The 24,910-nt window shown below is 46.1% G+C and overlaps 1 protein-coding gene and 1 long non-coding RNA gene across 2 annotated transcripts in view; both read right to left on the bottom strand.

Moving 5' to 3' along the window:
* LOC121007921 (putative methyltransferase DDB_G0268948) overlaps nt 1-15,726 on the bottom strand; it is a 230,177-nt gene extending 214,451 nt beyond the window's left edge. Inside the window, exon 1 of the mRNA XM_040440189.1 lies at nt 15,694-15,726. The gene's annotated coding sequence lies outside the window, so the exon portion shown is untranslated. The remainder of the gene's footprint in view (nt 1-15,693) is intronic.
* Nucleotides 1-24,910, bottom strand: part of LOC121007922 — a 414,279-nt gene that overhangs the window by 359,947 nt on the left and 29,422 nt on the right. The gene's annotated exons all lie outside the window — the stretch shown is intronic.

Raw genomic sequence — 24,910 nt, forward strand, 5'->3', positions numbered from 1 at the left:
AAAAAAGATGGTTCTTTAAGACCTTGTCTGGATTTCAGGGAGCTGAACAGTATCACTATTCGTGATCCTTATCCGCTTCCTCTGATCCCGGACCTGTTTAACCAGGTTGTTGGGGCTAAAGTCTTTTCCAAATTAGACCTAAGAGGGGCATACAACCTGGTTAGGGTCAGAGAAGGAGACGAATGGAAGACGGCTTATAATACCCCTGAGGGCCATTTTGAGAATTTGGTTATGCCTTTTGGTTTGATGAATGCCCCAGCCGTTTTTCAGCATTTCGTCAACAGCATTTTTTATCATTTAATGGGAAAATTTGTATTAGTGTATTTGGATGACATTTTGATTTTTTCTCCTGATTTCAAGACTCATAAGGAACATTTACGTCAGGTCTTGCTCATCCTGCGGGAGAATAAATTATACGCGAAACTGGAAAAATGTGTGTTTGCGGTTCCAGAAATCCAATTTCTGGGGTTTCTTGTCTCCGCTTCTGGTTTTCGCATGGACCCCGAGAAGGTTCGCGCTGTGCTTGAGTGGGAGCTTCCTGAGAATCAGAAGGCGCTGATGCGTTTTTTGGGCTTTGCCAATTATTACAGGAAATTTATTTTGAATTATTCCTCTGTTAAACCACTCACTGATATGACCAGAAAGGGGGTAGATTTTTCTTCCTGGTCGGTAGAGGCGCGTAAGGCCTTTTCTAATATCAAGGAGAGTTTTGCTTCTGCTCCCATCCTAGTACAACCTGATATTTCGTTACCCTTCATAGTTGAGGTTGATGCTTCTGAGGTAGGGGTGGGTGCGGTCTTGTCTCAGGGTTCCTCTCCTGCCAAATGGCAACAGTGTGCCTTTTTCTCAAAGAAACTCTCCTCCGCAGAGAGAAATTATGATGTGGGAGATGGGGAATTGTTGGCCATCAAGTTGGCTTTTGAGGAATGGCACCATTGGCTAGAGGGAGCCAGACACCCTATTACCGTGTTTACTGACCATAAAAATCTGGCCTACTTTGAGTCAGCCAAGCGTCTGAACCCGAGACAGGCCACATGGTCTTTGTTCTTTTCAAGGTTTAATTTTGTTGTTACGTTCCGCCCTGGGGTTAAGAATGTGAAGGCAGATGCCCTGTCACGTTGTTTTCCGGGAGGTGGGAATTTTGAAGACCCGGGTCCCATTTTGGCTGAAGGTGTGGTGGTCTCTGCTCTTTTTCCTGAATTGGAGGCAGAGGTGCAGGCAGCCCAGTCAGAAGCTCCTGATCTTTGTCCTCCTGGGAGGTTGTTTGTGCCTCTCGCTTTGAGACACAAGATTTTTAAAGAACACCACGACACGGTCCTTGCTGGGCACCCGGGGGCAAGAGCCACACTGGATCTCATCGCTCGGAGATTCTGGTGGCCTGCGCTTCGTAAGTCGGTTGAGGGTTTTGTGGCAGCTTGCGAGACTTGCGCTCGTGCCAAGGTCCCTCATTCACGGCGATCAGGTCCTCTCCTTCCTTTGCCCATTCCTTCCCGTCCTTGGACACATCTGTCCATGGACTTCATAACGGACTTGCCTCGTTCCTCGGGGAAGTCTGTGATTCTGGTGGTGGTGGACCGTTTTAGCAAAATGGTGCATTTTATCCCTTTTCCTGGTTTGCCCAATGCCAAGACGCTGGCGCAGGCATTTATTGACCACATTGTCAAATTGCATGGGATTCCTTCAGACATAGTCTCTGATAGGGGCACGCAGTTTGTTTCCAGATTCTGGAAGGCTTTCTGTTCTCGCTTGGGGGTTCGGTTGTCATTCTCTTCTGCTTTCCATCCGCAGTCGAATGGCCAGACAGAGCGCGTCAATCAGAATCTGGAGACATATCTGCGCTGTTTTGTGGCGGAGAATCAGGAGGATTGGTGTTCTTTTTTGTCCCTTGCTGAGTTTGCTTTAAATAACAGTCGTCAGGAGTCCTCTGATAAGTCACCATTTTTTGGTGCATATGGGTTCCATCCGCAGTTTGGGACTTTCTCGGGAGAGGGCTCTTCTGGTTTGCCTGATGAGGACAGATTCTCCTCGTCTTTGTCATCTATTTGGCAAAAGATTCAGGATAATCTAAAGAGCATGAGTGAGAGATATAAGCGTGTGGCGGATAAGAGACGTGTGCCTGGTCCGGACCTGAATGTTGGTGATCTGGTGTGGTTGTCTACCAAGAATATCAAATTGAAGGTTCCCTCCTGGAAGTTGGGTCCTAGGTTTATTGGGCCTTACAAGATCCTGTCTGTCATCAATCCTGTTGCCTACAGTCTTGATCTTCCTCAGACTTGGAAGATCCATAATGTTTTTCATAAGTCCTTATTGAAACCTTATGTTCAACCTATTGTACCCTCGCCTTTGCCTCCTCCTCCGATTATGGTTGATGGAAATCTTGAATTTCAGGTCTCTAGGATTGTGGATTCTCGTCTTGTCCGCGGTTCCCTCCAGTACCTCGTTCATTGGGAGGGTTATGGTCATGAGGAGAGGATGTGGGTCCCAGTGACGGACATTAAGGCCTCTCGTCTCATCAGGGCTTTCCATAGGTCCCATCCTGAGAAGGTGGGCCCTGAGTGTCCGGAGTCCACTCCTAGAGGGAGGGGTACTGTCACAGCCAGACAGCTGAGAAGCGCTCACAGGAGCTTCTCAGATCCTCCTCCTTGAATTTCTTTGTTTTGGTTTAGTTTCTCATCTCGTTAGTCTATCTCAGCTGTCATGCAGTTAGACTGATCGCTACCCTTTAAGTTCCTCCCCATAATGCAGTAGTGTGCGGCTGATACAACTTCCTGGAGTGTGTGTGCATGCTGTTCCCTGTTCCCTGCTCCCTGTTCCCAGTCGTCAGTCGTCAGTCGTCTGCAAGATAAGTGCTGTTTATGTATTTATGATTTTGTCTTTTCTGGATCCAGGTGACCCTGACTCCCTCCGTGTCAGTGTAGGGAGCCGGTGGTCGTGTCCCTTCACTATTGTAGGGTCTTCAGGTAATAGATAGCCGAGGAACGTGGATATGCGGCCATCCACCTTTGGGGTGTTCGCATAGGCTGAGCAGTGAGGGAGAGCGGCAGGTCTATTGCAGGGGTCTCCCTTTGTTCCTTAGTTGTGGATCCAGAGAGACATTGTTTATATGGTATTGTCTTGTTTCCTGTACACCATCCGTGACAGGAAGACACTGAGGAGGAGCGTCAAATTTATACTTCCTGTCCCTACCTGGTTGGAGGCGGGTCATCTCTCATGGTATGCCGTCATGGAGGATGAAAGGGAAAAATTTCATTTTAGGCCACGGGAGTACGGTCCTTAAAAATTAGGCATTCACCTGACATAAGAAATTGTGATTACGTGGCTCGAGGTACATTATGCGGTCAATAGATGAAATTTTCAATGTAGGCCACTGGAGTACAGGCCCCAAATATTAGGCATTCACCGAACAGAAAAGAACAAGTAACTATGTGGCTGGAGGTATATTAGACGGTCTTTGGATATTAATTTTACTGCAGGCTAGTACAAATAGATTTCAAATACATATATGTTTAAAACAAAATCTAAAATTGGATTAAAAACATGGCTAACAAAATCCCCCCTCTTGAAAAAAAAAAAATAAAGTAGTTGAAATTCGATAACACGTGGTCGTCACAGGTGTTGAGTTCCTCCGAGATCCATACCTCATTCATTTTTAGAAATATGAGGTACTCCACACTGTTGTGAGCTAGGCGAGTGCGCTTATCAGTCACGATCCCCCTGCTGCGCTGAACGTCCTTTTGGACAAGACACTCAACGAGGGACAAGCCAAGAGTTCCATGGCAAATTGTGCCAGCTCTGGCCAAAGATCAAGCCTGCACACCCAGTAGTCAAGGGGTTTCTCGCTTCTCAGAGAGTCCACATCAGCCGTTAAACCGATGTCATCAGACACCTGTCGGTCTAGGCGTTCCCTGAGGCTGAATCCGGAGAGTGGCTGTCGATGGGTTGGTTGAAAGAATGATTTCATATCCAAAGTGACCAACACATCTTTAAACCACCCTCTTCTTGCATGCGCTGTAGGATTGGTACTCGCAACTGTTTCTCTGTGGGTGAAAATTCCTCTGCCAGTGCCCGCAACAGCAGAATGCAGCATCTCTCGCAACAAGATCTGGAAATGCTGCATTATGACAGCCCTCTGATTCTGGTAACATGTCCGCCATTTTGTGTTTGTACCGGGAGTTTAAGTACGTCTGAGTACGTTACCACCCAGACATCCTGGACCCCGGGGTATTTGGCAACGAATTGCTGCATGACAAAGTTCAGGACGTTTGCCATGCACATGCACGTTTGCCATGCACGTGCTGTGTGTCATTTTGCCCTGTTTCAGCACGCTCAGCAAATTAGCACCGTTGTCGCACACCACTTTACCAACTGTCAAATTGAGCGGGGTTAGTCACTGATCAGCCTGTGACTGTAAAGCTGAAAGGAGTGCAGGACCGGTGTGTGGCTCTTGGCTTCCAGGCACAACAGCTGCAGGACAGCAACATCTCACCTGGCATGACAACTAGGTTCCGGGGATGATGAGGATGAGAATGAGTACTGCATGCAATCCGTGGCAGTAACACTAAATTGACATGGGTGCCACGGGTTACATGCTTCACGGACGTCAGAAGGTTCACCCAGCGGGCAGTAAAAGTTATTGTCACGGATGTAGTAGGGGGGGGGGGGGGGGAAACAAAACACGACAAGCGGACAGGACTTCAACACAAACCACACTCCAGCTCTTCCAAGACCAAATGAAGCTATCCCAAGCAAGGAGTGATGGGAAAAGTCAGACTAAATAGGGCGAGGTAAAGGTCACATGATCCACACCTGAACAGGAGGTGTGGACATACCAGCAACACACAGACCAAGTGAAACCAAATAATAAAATTTTTGAAACTCTCCCAAAGGATTCGATCCTCCCCAGACCGCCTCCTCTGCAGGGTTAAGATAATTGGCATATAGTGAAGCACCCTCTTAATAGTTGGTTTAAAAGGTTTTATTCTACTCACAAGCAATGGTAGACAATAGGCATATCACAAAGATAAAATCCGTAACGTTCCTGCCTGACCCGGGTTTCGCTCTCTGGCTTCCTCAGGGGCGACATTTGCGCATGTCCGCAGTGGGGCCCTTTAAATAGCCCAGCTTCCCAAGTTACGGGAGCCATTATTTATTCAAAACATTAAAATATTGCAATACAAAAATAATTTTCACATAATTTTCAAATCATAAAATACAAACAGTAATTTCCACATATGTTTAGAGAAGAAATCCTCTCTCAATCAAAACCACTTATTTTCCATGTTTCCCCTCTCGGGTTACCGCAGCTTTATGGTGCAAATAAATTTCATTGTCCTTTCCACTAAACTCTTTCATCTCATGTCATATCCTCTGTTATTATCAGTTTCCCTTCTATTCATACAGCTTATATCCAAAGTTTCTCAAACTTTCCACATTTTTCTATACCGTTCATAGTACAATCACCTAATAACCACCCACTATTGGTCACGTCATTCGGGGAACTCTCAACCTCCCCTCCTCCTCATGACGTCCACGTCACATGGTTCAACCGCCCATTGGGCGGCCACTCCCCATGATTTAGTCCGAAGGTCCTCAAGAAAAAAGGTAAAAAGAGCTCACCAAATAACGTCACCCTTAGGAATATTACTTATCCCATATCTACACTAAGCATGGTTTTAGATCAAACTCTATATTTAAACCACCTGGCTGCAGGGTCCCTAGCTGGTAGATCCACTGTACTTCTTTCCGATTGATTTGTACCAGCGAGTCACCTCCTCGCCAGTGTGGTTTAACCACTTCTACTCCAGCGAACTTCAAGCCCCGCGGGTTCTTACCATGCATGAGCTTAAAGTGAGCTGACACACTATGGCTCATCAGGCCTTTCTTGATGTTCCAGGATCCAGGAACACATACGGAACATCAAGAAAGGCCTGATGAGCCATAGTGTGTCAGCTCACTTTAAGCTCGTGCATGGTAAGAACCCGCGGTGCTTGAAGTTCGCTGGAGTAGAAGTGGTTAAACCACACTGGCGAGGAGGTGACTCGCTGGTACAAATCAATCGGAAAGAAGTACAGTGGATCTACCAGCTAGGGACCCTGCAGCCAGGTGGTTTAAATATAGAGTTTGATCTAAAACCATGCTTAGTGTAGATATGGGATAAGTAATATTCCTATACCAATGCGTAGATAATCTTTCAGACATTCTGGGACCTGTCACAGATGTGACAGTTATGTACCTTTCATGCCATTGTTTGCGAGACCACGTGTCTGTGGTCATAAGTATATTGGTACCGACACTGTGCCAGAGATGCTGTATATTAATTTGCCGCTGAACGTGGCCATATAGTTTAGGGATGCCCTTCTGGAAGAAATTTCCTTCCGTGGACCTTCCATTGCGTTGCTCCCACTGGGCTCGGTGATGGGAGGCCAGGTGCCTTCTTAAGGCGGTGGTCCCTAGGTGAGTGTTGGGCTTACCGTGACTTATGCGTTGACAGCACAGGCTGCAGATGGCAACACTATTGTCAGCAGCTTACACTTTAAAAAAAGCCCACACTGCGGAGCCATGTGCCGGCATCCTGGGAGTGCAAGATGTGACTGTGCATGGTGGATGGCTCGCATTTGCAGTCTGCTTTTTGCCTCCTGTACACTGAGAGTTCTGCCTGCTTCTCCGTCTCTCCCTCTGAACTCCTCTTCCTCTCTTGTGGGCACCCACGTGATGTCCATTAACACGTCATCATCGTCACCTTCACCACCACTGACATTAGAGATCTCTGAGTAGGTAGCCACAGTGGGGACCAACCTCCTTGGGCCGATCTTTGTACAGTCGTCAGACTGCTGGGTGGCGGCCGTTGCTACCTCCTCTTTCTCATCCGATGCCAAGAATGGCTGCGCATCTGTAAGGTCTGAGAATGGATGGGAAAATAATTCCTGATTCGAGTGAAGGGGCTATGGTGGTGGTGTCTTTGGGGGTGCACACAGCAGAGAGTGAGGAGGGTGCAGATACAGAGGATGAGGAGGGTGTAGAAGCAGAAGGCTGAGTAAGCCAGTTAACCACCTCTGGTGCATCCTTTGACGTAATTGCACGCACCTTCTCCAACTTCCAACTTAGGCTCCAGCCTGGTGCACCTGCCTGACCCCTACCACCCCTGTGGAACGGCCTGCCTCTTCCTCTACCTCTCATTTTCAAAATGACACTGTGCCAAAATCCCTAGAGAAGAACAGTATTTTTGGAAGCAGGTATATAGAACCCCTTAATCAGTTTTTTGGGGGCAACTGGTATATCACACCAGTTGCAATTAGTTGTTCCAATGGCGTTTGTCCCTCTGTATAGCTGCGGTAGGTGATGGACGAACATCTGTTGGGACGGTTCGCGAACGCAATAAAATGTTTGCGAACCGCAAGTTCGCGGCGGGTCCTATTCATTTTAATGGCAGGTGAACCTGAAAAACCTTCAGCACATATTTGCAGCCAAGAAATAATTACTAGAAGTGCACAAATAGTCCCACAACATGGACAGCCACATACTAGATGTATTATTCGAATTTGCGATCCCCATTCATTATTTTTTTCAATGCAAAATATCAACTATATAATTTTCGCTTACGCGCATTCGCAAAATAGGTATTCCGACAAGCCGTTGGGCAAGAGTGTTATCCGGAGTCATCTTTTTACGCTCGAACATTTGGGCCACAGAAGCCTGCCTTATTGTCAGATAAACGTGAGGACGGCACGGTGGAAGGACAATTGGGAGGAGAAGGAGAAGAGGCAGGACGTGGAGCGCAGGGAGTGTAGCTTTGTGGGTTCTGACGGCATTGCTCCCACTGGGCTCGGTGATGGGAGGCCAGGTGCCTTCTTAAGGTGGTCGTCCCTAGATGAGTGTTGGGCTTACAGCAACTTATGCATTGACAACAAAGGCTGCAGATGGCAACACTATTGTCAGGAGCGGACACGTTAAAAAAAAGCCCACACTGCGGAGCCATGTGCCGGCGTCCTGGGAGCGCCAGATGTGACCGTGCATGGTAGATTGCTCGCCCTAGATACATTTGCAGTCAGATTTTTGCCTCCTGTGCACTATAAATTCTGCCTGCTTTTCCTCCCTATCTGCTGCTCCATTTCTCCCACTGAACTCCCCTCCTCTTTCTCTCTTGTGGGCACCTACGTGATGTCCATCGACACGTCATCATAGTCACCTTCCCCACCACTAACATTAGAGATCTCGAAGTAGGCAGCAACAGCAGGGACCAACCTCCTTGGGCTGATCTGGGTACTGTCGTCAGACTGCTGGGTGGCGACCGTTGACACCTCCTCTTCCTAATCCGATGCCAAGAATGGCTGCACATCAGAAAGGTCTTGGAATGGATGGGAAAATAATTCCTCTGACTCTAGCGGAGGGGACATGGTGTTGGTGGTGGTGTCTTTGGGGGTGCACACAGCAGAGAGTGAAGAAGGTGCAGATAGAGAAGATGAGGAGGGTGCATAAGCAGAAGGCTGAGTGAGCCACTCAACCAAGTCTGGTGCGTCCTTTGACGTAATTGCACACACCATCTGCAACTTCCCACTTAGGCTCTGGCCTGGTGCACCTGCTCGACCCCTACCACCCCTGCGGAAGGGCCCGCCTCTTCCTCTGCCTGTCATTTTTTAAATGACCCTGTGACAAAAGTCTCTAGAGAAGACCAGAATTTGTGGAAGAAGGTATATAACAACCCTGCTTCAATAAAAAAAAATTAGGGGGCGACTGGTATCACACCAGTTTAAATTATTTTTTCCAATACCGTTTGTGGTTTTGCTGCGTTCCCTCTGCTACACACAGTGACAAACAAATGCTGCTGTAACCAAAAGCACTATATAGAAAGTATATTATTGGTATATAAACACCACACTACTATCAGTTTTTTGGGGGGGCGACTGGTATATCACACCAGTTATAATTATTTTTTCTAATTGCGTTTGTCACTCTGTGTAGCTGCAGAACCGCTCACCACTGCTGCACAATTCAAATCTACTATAATATGCTTTCTATGTTAGAAAGTATATTATAAGTGTATTACACCCCTTTGTACTGCACACCTATATCAGTCCTTAACCGCCTCCGGACCGCCTAACGCAGGATCGCGTTCCGGAGGCGGCAGCTCTGCGCACAGTCACGCATATATGCGTCATCTCGCGAGACGCGAGATTTCCTGTGAACGCGCGCGCACAGGCGCGCGCGTTTGTGTGCGCGCGTTCACAGGATCGGAAGGTAAGCGAGTGGATCTCCAGCCTGCCAGCGGCGATCGTTCGCTGGCAGGATGGAGATGCGATTTTTTTTAAACCCCTAACAGGTATATTAGACGCTGTTTTGATAACAGCGTCTAATATACCTGCTACCTGGTCCTCTGGTGGTCCCTTTTGTTTGGATCGACCACCAGAGGACACAGGCAGCTCAGTAATAAGTAGCACCAAACACCACTACACTACACCCCCCCTGTCACTTATTAACCCCTGATCACCCCATATAGACTCCCTGATCACCCCCCTGTCATTGATCACCCCCCTGTCATTGATCACCCCCTTGTAAGGCTCCATTCAGACGTCCGTATGTTTTTTACGGATCCACGGATACATGGATCGGATCCGCAAAACACATACGGACATCTGAATGGAGCCTTATAGGGGGGTGATCACCCCATATAGACTCCCTGATCACCCCCCTGTCATTGATCACCCCCCTGTAAGGCTCCATTCAGACGTCCGTATGTGTTTTGCGGATCCGATCCATGTATCCGTGGATCTGTAAAAAACATACGGACGTCTGAATGGAGCCTTACAGGGGGGGGTGATCACCCCAAATAGACTCCCTGATCACCCCCCTGTCAGGCTCCATTCAGACTTTTTTTTGGCCCAAGTTAGCGGAAATAATTTTTTTTTCTTACAAAGTCTCATATTCCACTAACTTGTCTCAAAAAATAAAATTTCACATGAACTTACCATACCCCTCACGGAATCCAAATGCGTAAAATTTTTTAGACATTTAGATTACAGACTTCTTCTCACGCTTTAGGGCCCCTAAAATGCCAGGGCAGTATAAATACTCCACATGTGACCCCATTTCGGAAAGAAGATACCCCAAGGTATTCCGTGAGGGGCATATTGAGTCCATAAAAGATTGAAATTTTTGTCCCAAGTTAGCGGAAAGGGAGACTTTGTGAGAAAAAAAAAAATCAATTTCCGCTAACTTGTGCCAAAAAAAATTAAGATTCTATGAACTCGCCATGCCCCTCATTTAATACCTTTGGGTGTCTTCTTTCCAAAATGGGGTCACATGTGGTGTATTTATACTGCCCTGGCATTTTAGGGGCCCTAAAGCGTGAGAAGAAGTCTGGGATCCAAATGTCTAAAAATGCCCTCATAAAAGGAATGAGAGCCCCTTTGCGCATCTAGGCTGCAAAAAGTGTCACATGTGGTATCGCTGTACTCAGGAGAAGTTGGGAAATGTGTTTTGGGGTGTCATTTTACATATACTCATGCTGGGTGAGATAAATATCTTGGTCAAATGCCAACTTTGTATAAAAAAAATGGTAAAAGTTGTCTTTTGCAGAGATATTTCTCTCACCCAGCATGAGTATATGTAAAAAGACACCCCAAAACACATTGCCCAACTTCTCCTGAATACGGCGATACCACATGTGTGACACTTTTTTGCAGCCTAGGTGGGCAAAGGGGCCCACATTCCAAAGAGCACCTTTCGGATTTCACAGGTCATTTTTTACACATTTTGATTTCAAACTACTTACCACACATTAGGGCCCCTAGAATGCCAGGGCAGTATAACTACCCCACAAGTGACCCCATTTTGGAAAGAAGACACCCCCAGGTATTTCATGATGGGCATAGTGAGTTCATGGAAGTTTTTATTTTTTGTCACAAGTTAGTGGAATATGAGACTTTGTAAGAAAAAAAATATATAAAAAAAATCATCATTTTCTGCTAACTTGTGACAAAAAATAAAAAGTTCTATGAACTCGCCATGCCCATCAGCGAATACCTTACTTTCCGAAATGGGGTCATTTGTGGGGTGTTTGTACTGTCTGGCCATTGTAGAACCTCAGGAAACATGACAGGTGCTCAGAAAGTCAGAGCTGCTTCAAAAAGCGGAAATCCACATTTTTGTACCATAGTTTGTAAACGCTATAACTTTTACCCAAACCATTTTTTTTTTTACCCAAACATTTTTTTTTTTATCAAAGACATGTAGAACAATACATTTAGAGAAAAATTTATATATGGATGTCGTTTTTTTTGCAAAATTTTACAACTGAAAGTGAAAAATGTCATTTTTTTGGCAAAAAAAATCGTTAAATTTCGATTAATAACAAAAAAAGTAAAAATATCAGCAGCAATGAAATACCACCAAATGAAAGCTCTATTAGTGAGAAGAAAAGGAGGCAAAATTCATTTGGGTGGTAAGTTGCATGACCGAGAAATAAACGGTGAAATTAGTGTAGTGCAGAAGTGTAAAAAGCGGCCTGGTCATTAAGGGTGTTTAACCGCCTCACGTCCGCCCATAGGATATAAACGTCCTATGGGTGGACGTCTATTTCTGACAGCACGTTTTAAAATGTCCTGTCAGAAATAGCAGCTGCACGCTAATCGTGCAGCTGCTGATCGGGTTGCCCGCTGTCAGTGACAGCAGGGCAACCCTAAGACAAGGCAGGGACAGTGCCCAGGTGTCCCTGCCTTCACGATCGCTGCAGACACAGCGCTCACCGAGCGCTGTGTCTGCAGAGCAGGAAGCGCTGTGCGCTTCCTGTTCCGGCCCGGCGGTCATGTGACCGCCGTGACCGGAGTGTGCAGGAGCTGTGTGAGGTCTCTCAGAGACCTCGATCAGCCCTGCTCTGAGGCTGTACAGCGCAGGATTGCTGCTGTACAGCCTCTATAGGGGTGCATTTGTTCTGTAACTGGGGCTACTATCTCAGCCCCAGTTACAGGAGAAATCAACTGTGAAAAAAAAAAGAAAAAGTGAAGCAAATGTCCCCCAGAGGTCTTGTATGACCTTATGGGGGACGAAAAGTGTAAAAAAAAAATAAAAAAAATAAAGGGTTGAAAAAATAAAATAAAAGTTTCACATGTAAAAAAAAAAAAAGTTCCCAAGTTAGGAATAAAAAAAAAAAATTAAAAATAGAAAAAATAAAGTAAAATAGACATATTTAGTATTGCCGCGTCCGTAAAAACCAGCTCTATAAAAATATCACATGACCTAACCCCTCGGATAAACACCGTAAAAAATAAATAAAAAAAACTGTGTCAAAACAAGCAATTTTTGTCACCTTGCATCACAAAAGGTGCAACACCAAGTGATCAAAAAGGCGTATGTCCCACAAAATGGTACCAATAAAACCGTCACCTCATCCCGCAAAAAATGAGCCCCTACATAAGAAAATCTCTCAAAAAATAAAAAAACTATAGCTCTCAGAACATGGACACATTAAAACATAATGTTTTGGTTTCAAAAATGCTATTATTGTGTAAAACTTTAATAAATGAGAAAAAGTATACTTATTAGGTATCGCCACGTCCGTAACAATCTGCTCTATAAAAATGTCACTTGACTGAACCCCTAAGGTGAACGCTGTAAAAATAAATAAATAGAAACTGTGCTAAAACAACCAATTTTTTGGTCACCTTGCCCCATAAAGTGTTATATTGAATGATCAAAAAATCATATGTACCCAAAAATAGTACTAATAAAACTGGCACCTTATCCCCTAGTTTCCAAAATGGGGTCACTTCTTGGGAGTTTCTACTGTAAGGGTGCATCAGGGGGCTTCAAATGGGACATGGCATCTAAAAACCCATACAGCAGTTTACGACCACATGTGGGGTGTTTCTGTAAACCGCAGAATCTGGGTAATAAATATTGAGTTTTGTTTGGCTGTTAACCATCGATGTGTTAGAGAAAAAAATTGATTAAAATGGAAAATCTGCCAAAAAAGTGAAATTTAAAAATTTGATCTCCATTTTCCTTTAATTCTTGTGGAACGCCTAAAGGGTTAACAAAGTTTGTAAAATCGGTTTTGAATACCTTGAGGGGTGTAGTTTCTACAATGGGGTCATTTATGGGGGTATCCACTATGTAGGCCCCACAAAGTGACTTCAGACCTGAACTGGTCCTTTTAAAGTGGGTTTTGGCAATTTTCTTAAAAATTTGAAGAATTGCTTCTAAACTTCTAAGCCTTCTAACGTCCTAAAAAAATAAAATGACATTTCCAAAATGATGCCAACATAAAGTAGACATATGGGGAATGTTAAATAATAAATATTTTATGAGGTATCACTTTCTGTTTTAAAAGCAGAGAAATTGAAATTTAGAAAATTGCGATTTTTTTAAATTTTTGGGTAAATTTGGGATTTTTTCATAAATAAAGGTGAAATATTTTGACTCAAATTTATGACTATCATGAAGTACAATGTGTCACGAGAAAACAATCTCTGAATGACTTGGATAAATAAAGGCGTTCCAAAGTTATTACCACATAAAGTGAGATATGTCCGTTTTGCAAAATTTGGCCTGGTCAGGAAGGGGGCAAATGGCCCAGATGGGAAGTGGTTAATCTAGGCTGGCTGAGATGGTTAAAAGGACTTTTGTGGATTTGATAGCGTTTTTGTCCCTAACAGTCTGTCCCTGCTCCACACAGCAACCTCTCCCTACACTGACAAAAGACTGAATGTAAAATGGCGGCCAGAACGGGTCTATTTATAAGGTAGAGGGTATGTCCATGGGCTGAAACGTCTTAATTGGCTGTCCTGTACCACCTGATGGATGTGTCATAAGTCAAAGTTCTTCACAATGTAAAAGAATATGGCGGATGCAAATATCTCCATATGTTCGCATGTTCGGCGAATCGCGAACGGGCAAAGTTCGCTGCGAACCACAAGGCCATCTCTAGCTGCTTTCTCAGCAGAACCACACACAAATGCTGCACAACACAAATGCACTATAATATACTTTCTATGTTAGAAAGTATATTATAAGTAGGTTACACCCCTCACCCACTTTTGTTGCCCCATTAGCTAGCGTTTGGTGTCTTTATCTATACTCTCTAACAGTCTGTCCCTGCTCCACACAGCAACCTCTCCCTACACTGGCAAAAAACTGAATGTAAAATGGCGGCCAGATCGGGTTTATTTATAGGGTAGGGGGTGTGTCCATGTGCTGAAACGTCTCAATTGGCTGTCCTGTACCACCTGATGGATGCGTCATAGGTCAAAGTTCTGCACAACGCAAAGAATATGGCGCCGGCGGACATCGCCATATGTTCGCCTGTTCATCGAACGAGCAAAGTTCGCCGCGAACCGCAAGGGATCTCAACTGACCAACTGCTGAGGGCTGATGCTCAACAGACAGGATCCGTTTCTTGGGGGTAATTGTTCTGACGGATCAGAGGAAAGGCAAAATAATCAGTGACGTCAACACAAACTTACTGCTGATCCCCTCTCCACTCTGTCGGGGGCCCTACTTTTATAAGCGTTTAATGCAACAGGTTCTGTAGACATCTATGTGGACTCATCTGACGACGGTGTAAGAGGAGTGCGCTTCTTCTTAATGCTAACATCGACCTGTAAGGCCTCATGCACACAGTTTTGGTCCTCAGCCGAGCCGCAGTTTTGGCGGTTCGGATGCGGACCTATTCACTTCAATGGGGTCGCAAAAGATGCGGACAGCACTCAGTGTGCTGTCCGCATCCGTTGCTCCGTTCCGTGGGCCGCAAAAATATATAACCTGTCCTATTCTTGTCTGCGTTTTGTGGACAAGAATAGGCAGTTGTATTAATGGCTGTCTGTGCCGTTCCGCAAATTGCAGACCGAAAAAACACAACGGTCGGGTGCATGAGGCCTAAGGCTGAGTTTATAGTTATTTGGTCAGTTTTGGCACCGTGACTGCACAAATAAGTGAAGTGTGCAGTGATTCTAAGAGCGACGCCTGTCATCTGCATCTCATACTGACTCACAGTATTATTTCACTACCACAGCAGACTCCCTATGCGTGTTACTACAAGGCACAGTGTTCTACACCCTATAAAGGCTCTCTGTAGCCAGGAAACAGCTGTCACCGTGAATAAATTTGGATCAAACCAGATTTTTTTAATTTTTTTTTTCTATATATATTCGCCAAACCGACCGAATCAAATTTTTGAAAAATTCGCTCATCTCTAGTGACAACAATGAATTACCAGGTGACCACACAGATCAGGGTAGAATGGCAAACACCCAGGTCAGGAGAATACACCCTGCACATAGCAAAGTTGAAGTCTGCCTCAGCCATGCATGTCACAGGACTAAATAGCTGGTTAATGAGCACACCTGACCAACTGGTAATCAAGCACACACAGACCAAGTGTGCTCTATAAACACAGAGCACACAGGTCACAGGAGACAGTTCACACATAGCCACAGAACACTGCAGCTAGCACGCACCACACAAACAACCAGCATACAAAAGAGAATAATCAACCGCAGCCAGTATAGGCAGCCAGCCAACAGAGCAACACAGTGTGATGTGTGTCACACATACACAATATACACTATGCAGTCACCCCCACATTACATAACCACACTATACACTATGCAGTCACCCCCATGTCACATAAGAACATTATACACTATGTAGTCACTGCCGCCCACACAATATACACAATATACACAATATAGTGTTCCCCACCTTGCTCTTCCTGGCAAACCTAAGAGCCCAGGCAGAAGCATGTGTTTTTACTCTCTCTTATGAACTGCAGACAGGGAGGGTCTTACATCTGATTGGCTGTCCTGACTCGCCTTCTCTCTTTCATTGGCTGAGCTGCTCATCCTTCGTTCCTGCTGCCCTGAATCACAGAAATACAGGGAGTGGCAGCACCTGGGTAACCCTTTCCTTTCCAGATCAGAGCTGTCCTGTTAACTCTTTCAGTGCAACACAGGAGCTTAGTAACCTGCTTTGCACAGTTAGGCCCCTTTCAGCATGCTCTATATTCTGAGTTTTTCACGCAACGCAGGCCCCATAGAAGTGAATGGGGTTGCGTGAAAATCGCAAGCATCCGCAAGCAAGTGCGGATGCGGTGCGATTTTCACGCACGGTTGCTAGGAGACGATCGGGATGGAGACCCGATCATTATTATTTCCCCTTATAACGTGGTTATAAGGGAAAATAATAGCATTCTGAATACTGAATGCATAGTAAAATAGCGCGGGAGGGGTTAAAAATAAATAAATAAATATGTAACTCACCTTAATCCACTTGACCGCGGAGCCGGCATCTCCTTCTGTCTCCTTTCTTCAGGACCTGGGTAAAGGACCTGTGGTGACGTCACTCCGGTCATCACATGATCCATCACATGATCTTTTACCATGGTGATGAATCATGTGATGGATCATGTCATGACCGGAGTGACGTCACCACAGGTCCTTTACCCAGGTCCTGAAGAAAGGAGACAGAAGGAGATGCCGACTCCGCGGTCAAGTGGATTAAGGCGAGTTAAATTTTTATTTATTTTTTTAACCCCTCCAGCTGTCATGCCCCACTCTGACGATGTGCGGAGGTCGGCCAGGATTGCAGCACGAGTTTAGTGTTTGTTTTGGAGTCGTGCTGGATCCGCCCCTCATCAGGTGCACTGGGTGGAGTCATTAGTTTAAATAGCTCCTCAGCCCAGTGCCCTGAGCGGATTATACTCATCATTGTGGTCTTGGAAGCTAGGAAGGAAGGAAGGTTGGTTGTCTGTTCCAGCTCAGGAAGATAAGTGTTATTTCTAGTTGGTTGTTTTGTGTCATCTATCCCATCCAGGTTCTGTGTGAGCAGGCTGCTCCTATTTCCCACTTCACCATCTCAGGGAATTCAGGGTTTTGTCAGCCCAGGCACGGGGACATCTCATACCTACCTTCAAGGTATGTAGGTGAGCTGAGCAGTGCAGGGAAAGAGGTCAGGGATTAGTTAGGAGGTGACCCTTCCCCTGTCTCTCGCCCAGAGCCTGGTTGGTGCGTTATCTGTTATACTGAGTGCACGCCCGCTGTGACACCAGCGCTATTTGACTATGCATTCTGTATTCAGAATGCTATTATTTTCCCTTATAACCATGTTATAAGGGAAAATAATACAATCTACAGAACACCGATCCCAAGCCCGAACTTCTGTGAAGAAGTTCGGGTTTGGGTACCAAACATGCGCGATTTTTCTCAAACGAGTGCAAAATGCATTACAATGTTTTGCACTCGCGTGGAAAAATCGCGGGTGTTCCCGTAACGCACCAGCACATTTTCCCGCAACGCCCGTGTGAACCCAGCCTTATGCTACTAGTACTATCGGCCCTGCTGTGCTGTCTAGGGATGAGCGAATCGACTTCGGATGGAAAGTCCGAAGTCGATTTACATAAAACTTGGTTTCAATACTGTACGGAGCTAGTGCTCCATACAGTATTAGAATGTATTGGCCCCGATGATCCAAAGTTGTTACTTCGCGAAGTCTCGCGAGACTTCGCATAATACCGATGTCACATGGTTAGCACTCCTTTTTTCTGAGATTTCTGAGTTTGGTTATCTAATCTAAGCAAACACTTTTCAATGGCTTTTGTCTCAAGATAATGAAATGAGTTAAGAAATTTGAGTTAACAGCGGGAGTGCTAACCATGGTACATCGTAACTTAAAAAATTGATTTCCATAGTAAAAATACATTTCCCGAACTTGGGTTCGGTTCCAAGGTGGTACTTGGAACTGAACCAAAGTTCGGGAAATGTTTTTTTTTTACAGTAGAAATCAATTTATGGAGCTATTACGCGAAGTCTAACGAGAATTTGTGAAGTACACCTTCAGCTTATCGGAGCCAATACATTTTAATACTGTACGGAGCGCTCGCTCCATACAGTATTCAAACAAAATTTATGCAAATCGACTTCGGATGTTTCATCCGAAGTCTATTCGCTCATCCCTAGCGCTGTCATTGTCATACACAGTGTATGGTAATGACAGCCCTGGCTGGCCCTGCTGTGCTATTGTTATGATGATGGGAGCACAGCAGAGCCAGCAGCCTGCAATGTGTATTACAGACTGCAGCACACAGCGCAGGCCAGGGCTGTCATTATTGTTAATACACGTTCACACAGTGTGCAGTCAGCATAAACAAATAAGAGGACTGTTCTTTGTAGTCTAAGGGTGGGTTCAAATTAGCGTTAGGGATTCCGTTATGGCTTTCCGTTATAACATGGTTATAATGGAAAATAACCGAATGCCCAGACAGAATGCAAAACGGAAGCCTTTAAAAGGCATTTTGTTTGCTTTCCGTCCTAATAGAAGTCTATGGGAAAGCATAACGGATCCGTCTGGGTCCTGTTATGCAAGACGGAAAACAAAGTCCTGTCGACAGGACTTTGTTTTCCGTCTTGCATAACAGGATCCAAACGGATACGTTTTGATTCCCATAGACTTCTATTAGGACGGAAAGCAAACGGAATGCCTTTTAAAGGCTTCCGTTTTGCATTCCGTCATAATACAAGTCTATCGACAGAAGAACGGATCCGTCCTTCCGTCTTATGGATTCCATTATTTTCCAATATAACCATGTTATAACGGAAAGCCATAACGGAATCCCTAACGCTAGTGTGAACCCACCCTTACTTGTTTATTAGTCAACAGGTAGTACATATGTGATTGATTATATACGATTGATTGATAAAACAGGATTGTTTGGTAAATCTAGAAAAATGCAAATAACATGTATAAGTATTAACCTCTTAAGGACCCGCTTTGTACATGTACGGCGCTGGTGGAAATGTGGAAATGACTTAAGGACCAGTGCTGTACATGTATGGCAGGCTGATCGGGCGGGTGCAGGAGCTGCGCCTGCCCGATCAGCGGCACGGACCCGGCAGTCACTGACATCGGTGAAAACACAGATTCCGGCGTGTTAACCCCTTGTATGCTATGGTCAAAGCTGACCGCGGCATGCAAAGGGTTCGCTGAGGTATAACGGTATAGTAGGAGTAGCAGCACATAGGGGTATACTGGCCTTATATGTGGTGGTGCACGCGGTGTTAGACGCCAGTCCGTAGCGTCCCTCCAAGTAGGCAACCATAGAACAACAAAACCGCTGCACTCTCTTGTCTCTATGCATCCTTTATTCCATCAAATTCATGCGACGTTTCGACCTGAGCGGTCTTTTTCAAAGCAACTGACAATAGATCATTACCAGGCTTAAATATCCTCCTTGTAGGAGGGGCTACCACACATGTCATAACAAATAAAAGCAATCTTAAAATAGTATAGGGTAAGGCATCCTTTCAAATTAGCAAATCATCACTTACTTTGGAACACCTGGTGGAATGCTGGTGGGAATGTATGGCCATCAAATCCCAAGGCGTCATGCTGGTAAGACAGTGTCCCCTTAGCTCCTGAGTATTTGCGCAGGCGTGCCGGGACTAGATACGCGCCCAAAAACTTTAGAATATCGGCGTCCCCTAGTTCCCAGTGCGCCGGCGTGCCAGAGCGGAACTCGCGCATGCGCATAAGCGCGTTCAATGTGCGCAGACGCACCAGATCAAAAGCTCACGCAGGCGCACCTGCTCACTGCAGTCCATGGTCCTGTTGTGCAAGCGCTTAATAGGGAGCTCACGCAGGCGCACAAGTATACTGTCAGCTAGCGCAATATTGGGCATCTCGGTAGCTCAGCTATATCCTAGGGAGGGCACTAAGTAAAAAGACATACAGTATCACATAATGATGTATAGCTGGGGGCATTATCAAATTAACAATTGTCTGTCTCAACATTCTTGTTTAACTTGTCAAATCGCAGAAGTCGACAACAGCAAAGTGAAATAGTTATAACACCTTAATATATCCCTCGCCGACAGTCCCACTAGTTAATGGAGAAAACTCTGGTGATTATATATGTGTGTATCACTAGAGCAGAGAGATAGGCAATTAGACATGTACACGGACAGTGGTAGAGTCACATTGAGATGTGCGACTACCCCATAGTCCTAAACCATTCAACGCTTATGGTCACAGAAGGACGGGGCCCCCCCTTAGTTCCATGCGACCGCCATTGTCCTATTTATAGGAGGAGGCGATTTGCCATGTACATCTAACCAAGAAGGGGAGGAAAGAGACCCATCCCTGGGTCCCCCACTCCCTCAAGGGGTTACCATTCACACCAGCCGAAACCCCTTAGCTAAAGTGAGATCACACAATACTAGAAAAAAATAAATAAATATATATATATTTAATGGCCAGTAAAGTAAATAGACTGTCTCGGGGGATTGGTGTATGTACGCTTGTTGATACCTATGTTCTACCTAGACAATGTACAAAAGGGTAATAGCTCCAATAGCACTCAACTTATTGTCATTATAGTCCAATGATACTAATAGCACCCAACTTATTGTAATTATAGTCCAATTATATGGTCATGTTATAGCTACCAACGCCCAACCAGTCGATTGTGAGGGGGAATTCTGTCACTGTGACCCTGCCCACCAGACGTCCATTCTGGGTCCAATCTGTTAAAAAAAGACATATATTAGTCTCTATAATCATAACCAAACGGTTAGGTACATTACTTTAAATGACATTGTGTAATATTCGGTATGAAGTACACAATATTCCTTCTGGATCAGTAAAGCGTGCCAATCCTGAAGTCCCTATTCAAACCATTCGGTTCGAGCGTTTGGAGTTCAAAAATCAATTTTAACTCAAGTCTCTTAACTAGAGTTGAGCGAACACCTGAATGTTCAGGTTCGAGAAGTTCGGCCGACTTCCCGGAAATGTTCGGGTTCGGGATCCGAACCCGACCCGAACTTCGTCCCGAACCCCATTGAAGTCAATGGGGACCCGAACTTTTCGGCACTAAAAAGGCTGTAAAACAGCCCAGGAAATAGCTAGAGGGCTGCAAAAGGCAGCAACATGTAGGTAAATCCCCTGCAAACAAATGTGGATAGGGAAATGAATTAAAATAAAAAAAAAAAAAAAAAAAATTAACCAATATCAATTGGACAGAGGTCCCATAGCAGAGAATCTGGCTTCACGTCAGCAGAGAATCAGTCTCTTCATGCCATAGAAAAGAATCTGGCTTCATGTCAGCAGAGAATCAGTCTCTTCATGCCATAGCAGAGAATCTGGCTTCATGTCAGCGCAGAATCAGTCTTCATGTCATAGCAGAGAATCAGGCTTCACGTCACCCACCACTGGAACAGGCCACTGTCACATATTTAGGCCCCGGCACCCAGACAGAGGAGAGAGGTCCCGTAACAGAGAATCTGGCCTTATGTCAGCACAGAATCAGTCTTCATGTCATAGCAGAAAATCAGGCTTCACGTCACCCACCACTGGAACAGGCCACTGTCACATATTTAGGCCCCGGCACCCAGACAGAGGAGAGAGGTCCCGTAACAGAGAATCTGGCCTTATGTCAGCGCAGAATCAGTCTTCATGTCATAGCAGAAAATCAGGCTTCACGTCACCCACCACTGGAACAGGCCACTGTCACATATTTAGGCCCAGGCACCCAGGCAGAGGAGAGAGGTCCCGTAACAGAGAATCTGGCCTTATGTCAGCGCAGAATCAGTCTTCATGTCATAGCAGAGAATCAGGCTTCACGTCACCCACCACTGGAACAGGCCACTGTCACATATTTAGGCCCAGGCACCCAGGCAGAGGAGAGAGGTCCCGTAACAGAGAATCTGGGCTTATGTCAGCACATAATCTGTCTTCATGTCATAGCAGAGAATCAGGCTTCACGTCACCCACCACTGGAACAGGCCACTGTCACATATTTAGGCCCCGGCACCCAGACAGAGGAGAGAGGTCCCGTAACAGAGAATCTGGCCTTATGTCAGCGCAGAATCAGTCTTCATGTCATAGCAGAGAATCAGGCTTCACGTCACCCACCACTGGAACAGGCCACTGTCACATATTTAGGCCCAGGCACCCAGGCAGAGGAGAGAGGTCCCGTAACAGAGAATCTGGCCTTATGTCAGCACAGAATCTGTCTTCATGTCATAGCAGAGAATCAGGCTTCACGTCACCCACCACTGGAACAGGCCACTGTCACATATTTAGGCCCCGGCACCCAGACAGAGGAGAGAGGTCCCGTAACAGAGAATCTGGCCTTATGTCAGCGCAGAATCAGTCTTCATGTCATAGCAGAGAATCAGGCTTCACGTCACCCACCACTGGAACAGGCCACTGTCACATATTTAGGCCCAGGCACCCAGGCAGAGGAGAGGTCCCATAACAGAGAATCTGGCCTTATGTCAGCACAGAATCTGTCTTCATGTCATAGCAGAGAATCAGGCTTCACGTCACCCACCACTGGAACAGGCCACTGTCACATATTTAGGCCCCGGCACCCAGACAGAGGAGAGAGGTCCCGTAACAGAGAATCTGGCCTTATGTCAGCGCAGAATCTGTCTTCATGTCATAGTGTAGTGGCCCCACTAGATAAGCGTGGGCACTACACAAGGGTCAATTGGTGCGTGCGCTACTTCTCCTCACTAGGGACAGGGATGGTATCTTTAATTGTGCATTTTAGGTAATTTGTAAAGTATTGTTTTTGTATTGTGCAATGTTTTTCCCTGTAATATTCATTATCAGGCCTAGTCTCTGTAGTTAGTCATCCCAGACGCTAGAGGGAGCTAGAGTACCCCTGGTATAAGTATTCAGGCCCCAGACAGGGAAGGTTGGTTGAAGGTCAGGAGTCTGCAGAGACAAGCTAGAAGGCTCAAGCCAGAGCTTTCTCCTGACATGCAACTAGACAGTCCAGGCTTCTAGTTGCCACCAGGAGACTAGTAGAGGGATCCTAGTCTACCTGCTGATCAAGAGAGCCATGGTTAGCTCAGAAGATCTACCCCAAGGGAAGAGTTTACCTCCTGGGAGAGCAACCCTGTAGTTCCCATCAAGCCAAGCAGAGTCAACATGTCCAGCTAAAACAAGTAAGCTGAAGGGCAGAAAGAGTAGAAATGTAAGGCAAGAAAGAGTACCTGAGGAGGATTATTTACCAAGGATAAAAGCCTACAATAAGGTATCTGGGCCTTGGGATCAAAGCCAGACAGGAGTTCTAATGAACGTTGTACACTATCTCCGAGGAGTCTGTACAGCCTGATTCTGCGCATGTGGATGTTTACCCTCTGTGTATCTTGTCAAGAAACAGTATACCTGCCATAATTGTGAAACCCTGCTTGCGAAGTGTACTTGATATGTGGAACTGAGTTTGACATCCAACTGTATAAAGTTGAATTGATCGCAGTAAAGCAAAGTTTGGTTCACCATACCATCTGTGTACCTCACTTATTAATACTACCAATCGGTGTGCCACCGTTACAGGCACTGGCGTCACGAACCTTAAAGGGACCTTGCCCCAGGCACATAAAACACCTGCAACATCCAGGGCACCTCATCCACCACCAGGCCTGGTCCCTAGATACAGAGTGTGCCCCAGAGGACTCCTGTGCCAGCCTCTCCTTCACTGCTGTATGCCTGCCCAGGGTTTCCCTACAGAACTGTGAGTAACCCTCGCTTGCCGTTAACCGTGACCTCACAATCGCAATACCCTGCAGGTCTGGCGTACCGCAATAGCAGAGAATCAGGCTTCACGTCACCCACCACTGGAACAGGCTACTATCACACATTTAGGCCCCGGCACCCAGGCAGAGGAGAGGTTCATTCAACTTTGGGTTGCCCCGCAATATAACGGTAAAATGAAAATAAAAATAGTATTGAATGAGGAAGTGCCCTGGAGTAGAATAATATATTGTTAAGGGGAGGTAGTTAATATCTAATCTGCACAAGGGATGGACAGTTCCTGTGGGATCCATGCCTGGTTCATTTTTATGAACGTCAGCTTGTCCACATTGGCTGTAGACAGGCGGATACGTTTGTCTGTAATGACGCCCCCTGCCGTGCTGAATACACGTTCAGACAAAACGCTGGCCGCTGGGCAGGCCAGCACCTCCAAGGCATAAAAGGCTAGCTCTGGCCACGTGGACAATTTGGAGACCCAGAAGTTGAATGGGGCCGAACCATCAGTCAGTACGTGGAGGGGTGTGCACAGGTACTGTTCCACCATGTTAGTGAAAGGTTGCCTCCTGCTAACACGTTCCGTACCAGGTGGTGGTGCAGTTAGCTGTGGCGTGGTGAAAAAACTTTTCCACATCTCTGCCATGGTAACCCTGCCCTCAGAGGAGCTGGCCGTGACACAGCTGCGTTGGCGACCTCTTGCTCCTCCTCTGCCTTCGCCTTGGGTTTCCACTGGTTCCCCTGTGACATTTGGGAATGCTCTCAGTAGCGCGTCTACCAACGTGCGCTTGTACTCGCGCATCTTCCGATCACGCTCCAGTGTAGGAAGTAAGGTGGGCACATTGTCTTTGTACTGTGGATCCAGCAGGGTGGCAACCCAGCAGTCCGCACACGTTAAAATGTGGGCAACTCTGCTGTCGTTGCGCAGGCACTGCAGCATGTAGTCGCTCATGTGTGCCAGGCTCCCCAGAGGTAAGGACAAGCTGTCCTCTGTGGGAGGCGTATCGTCATCGTCCTGTGTTTCCCCCCAGCCACGCACCAGTGATGGGCCCGAGCTGCTTTGGGTGCCACCCCGCTGTGAACATGCTTCATCCTCATCCTCCTCCACCTCCTCCTCATCCTCGTCCTCCAGTAGTGGGCCCTGTCTGGCCACATTTGTACCTGGCCTCTGGTGTTGCAAAAAACCTCCCTCTGAGTCACTTCGAAGAGACTGGCCTGAAAGTGCTAAAAATGACCCCTCTTCCTCCTCTTCCTCCTGGGCCACCTCCTCTTCCATCATCGCCCTAAGTATTTTCTCAAGGAGACATAGAAGTGGTATTGTAACGCTGATAACGGCGTCATCGCCACTGGCCATGTTGGTGGAGTACTCGAAACAGCGCAACAGGGCACA

Source organism: Bufo bufo, chromosome 7 (assembly GCF_905171765.1).
Source record: "Bufo bufo chromosome 7, aBufBuf1.1, whole genome shotgun sequence".
Lineage (NCBI taxonomy): Eukaryota > Metazoa > Chordata > Amphibia > Anura > Bufonidae > Bufo > Bufo bufo.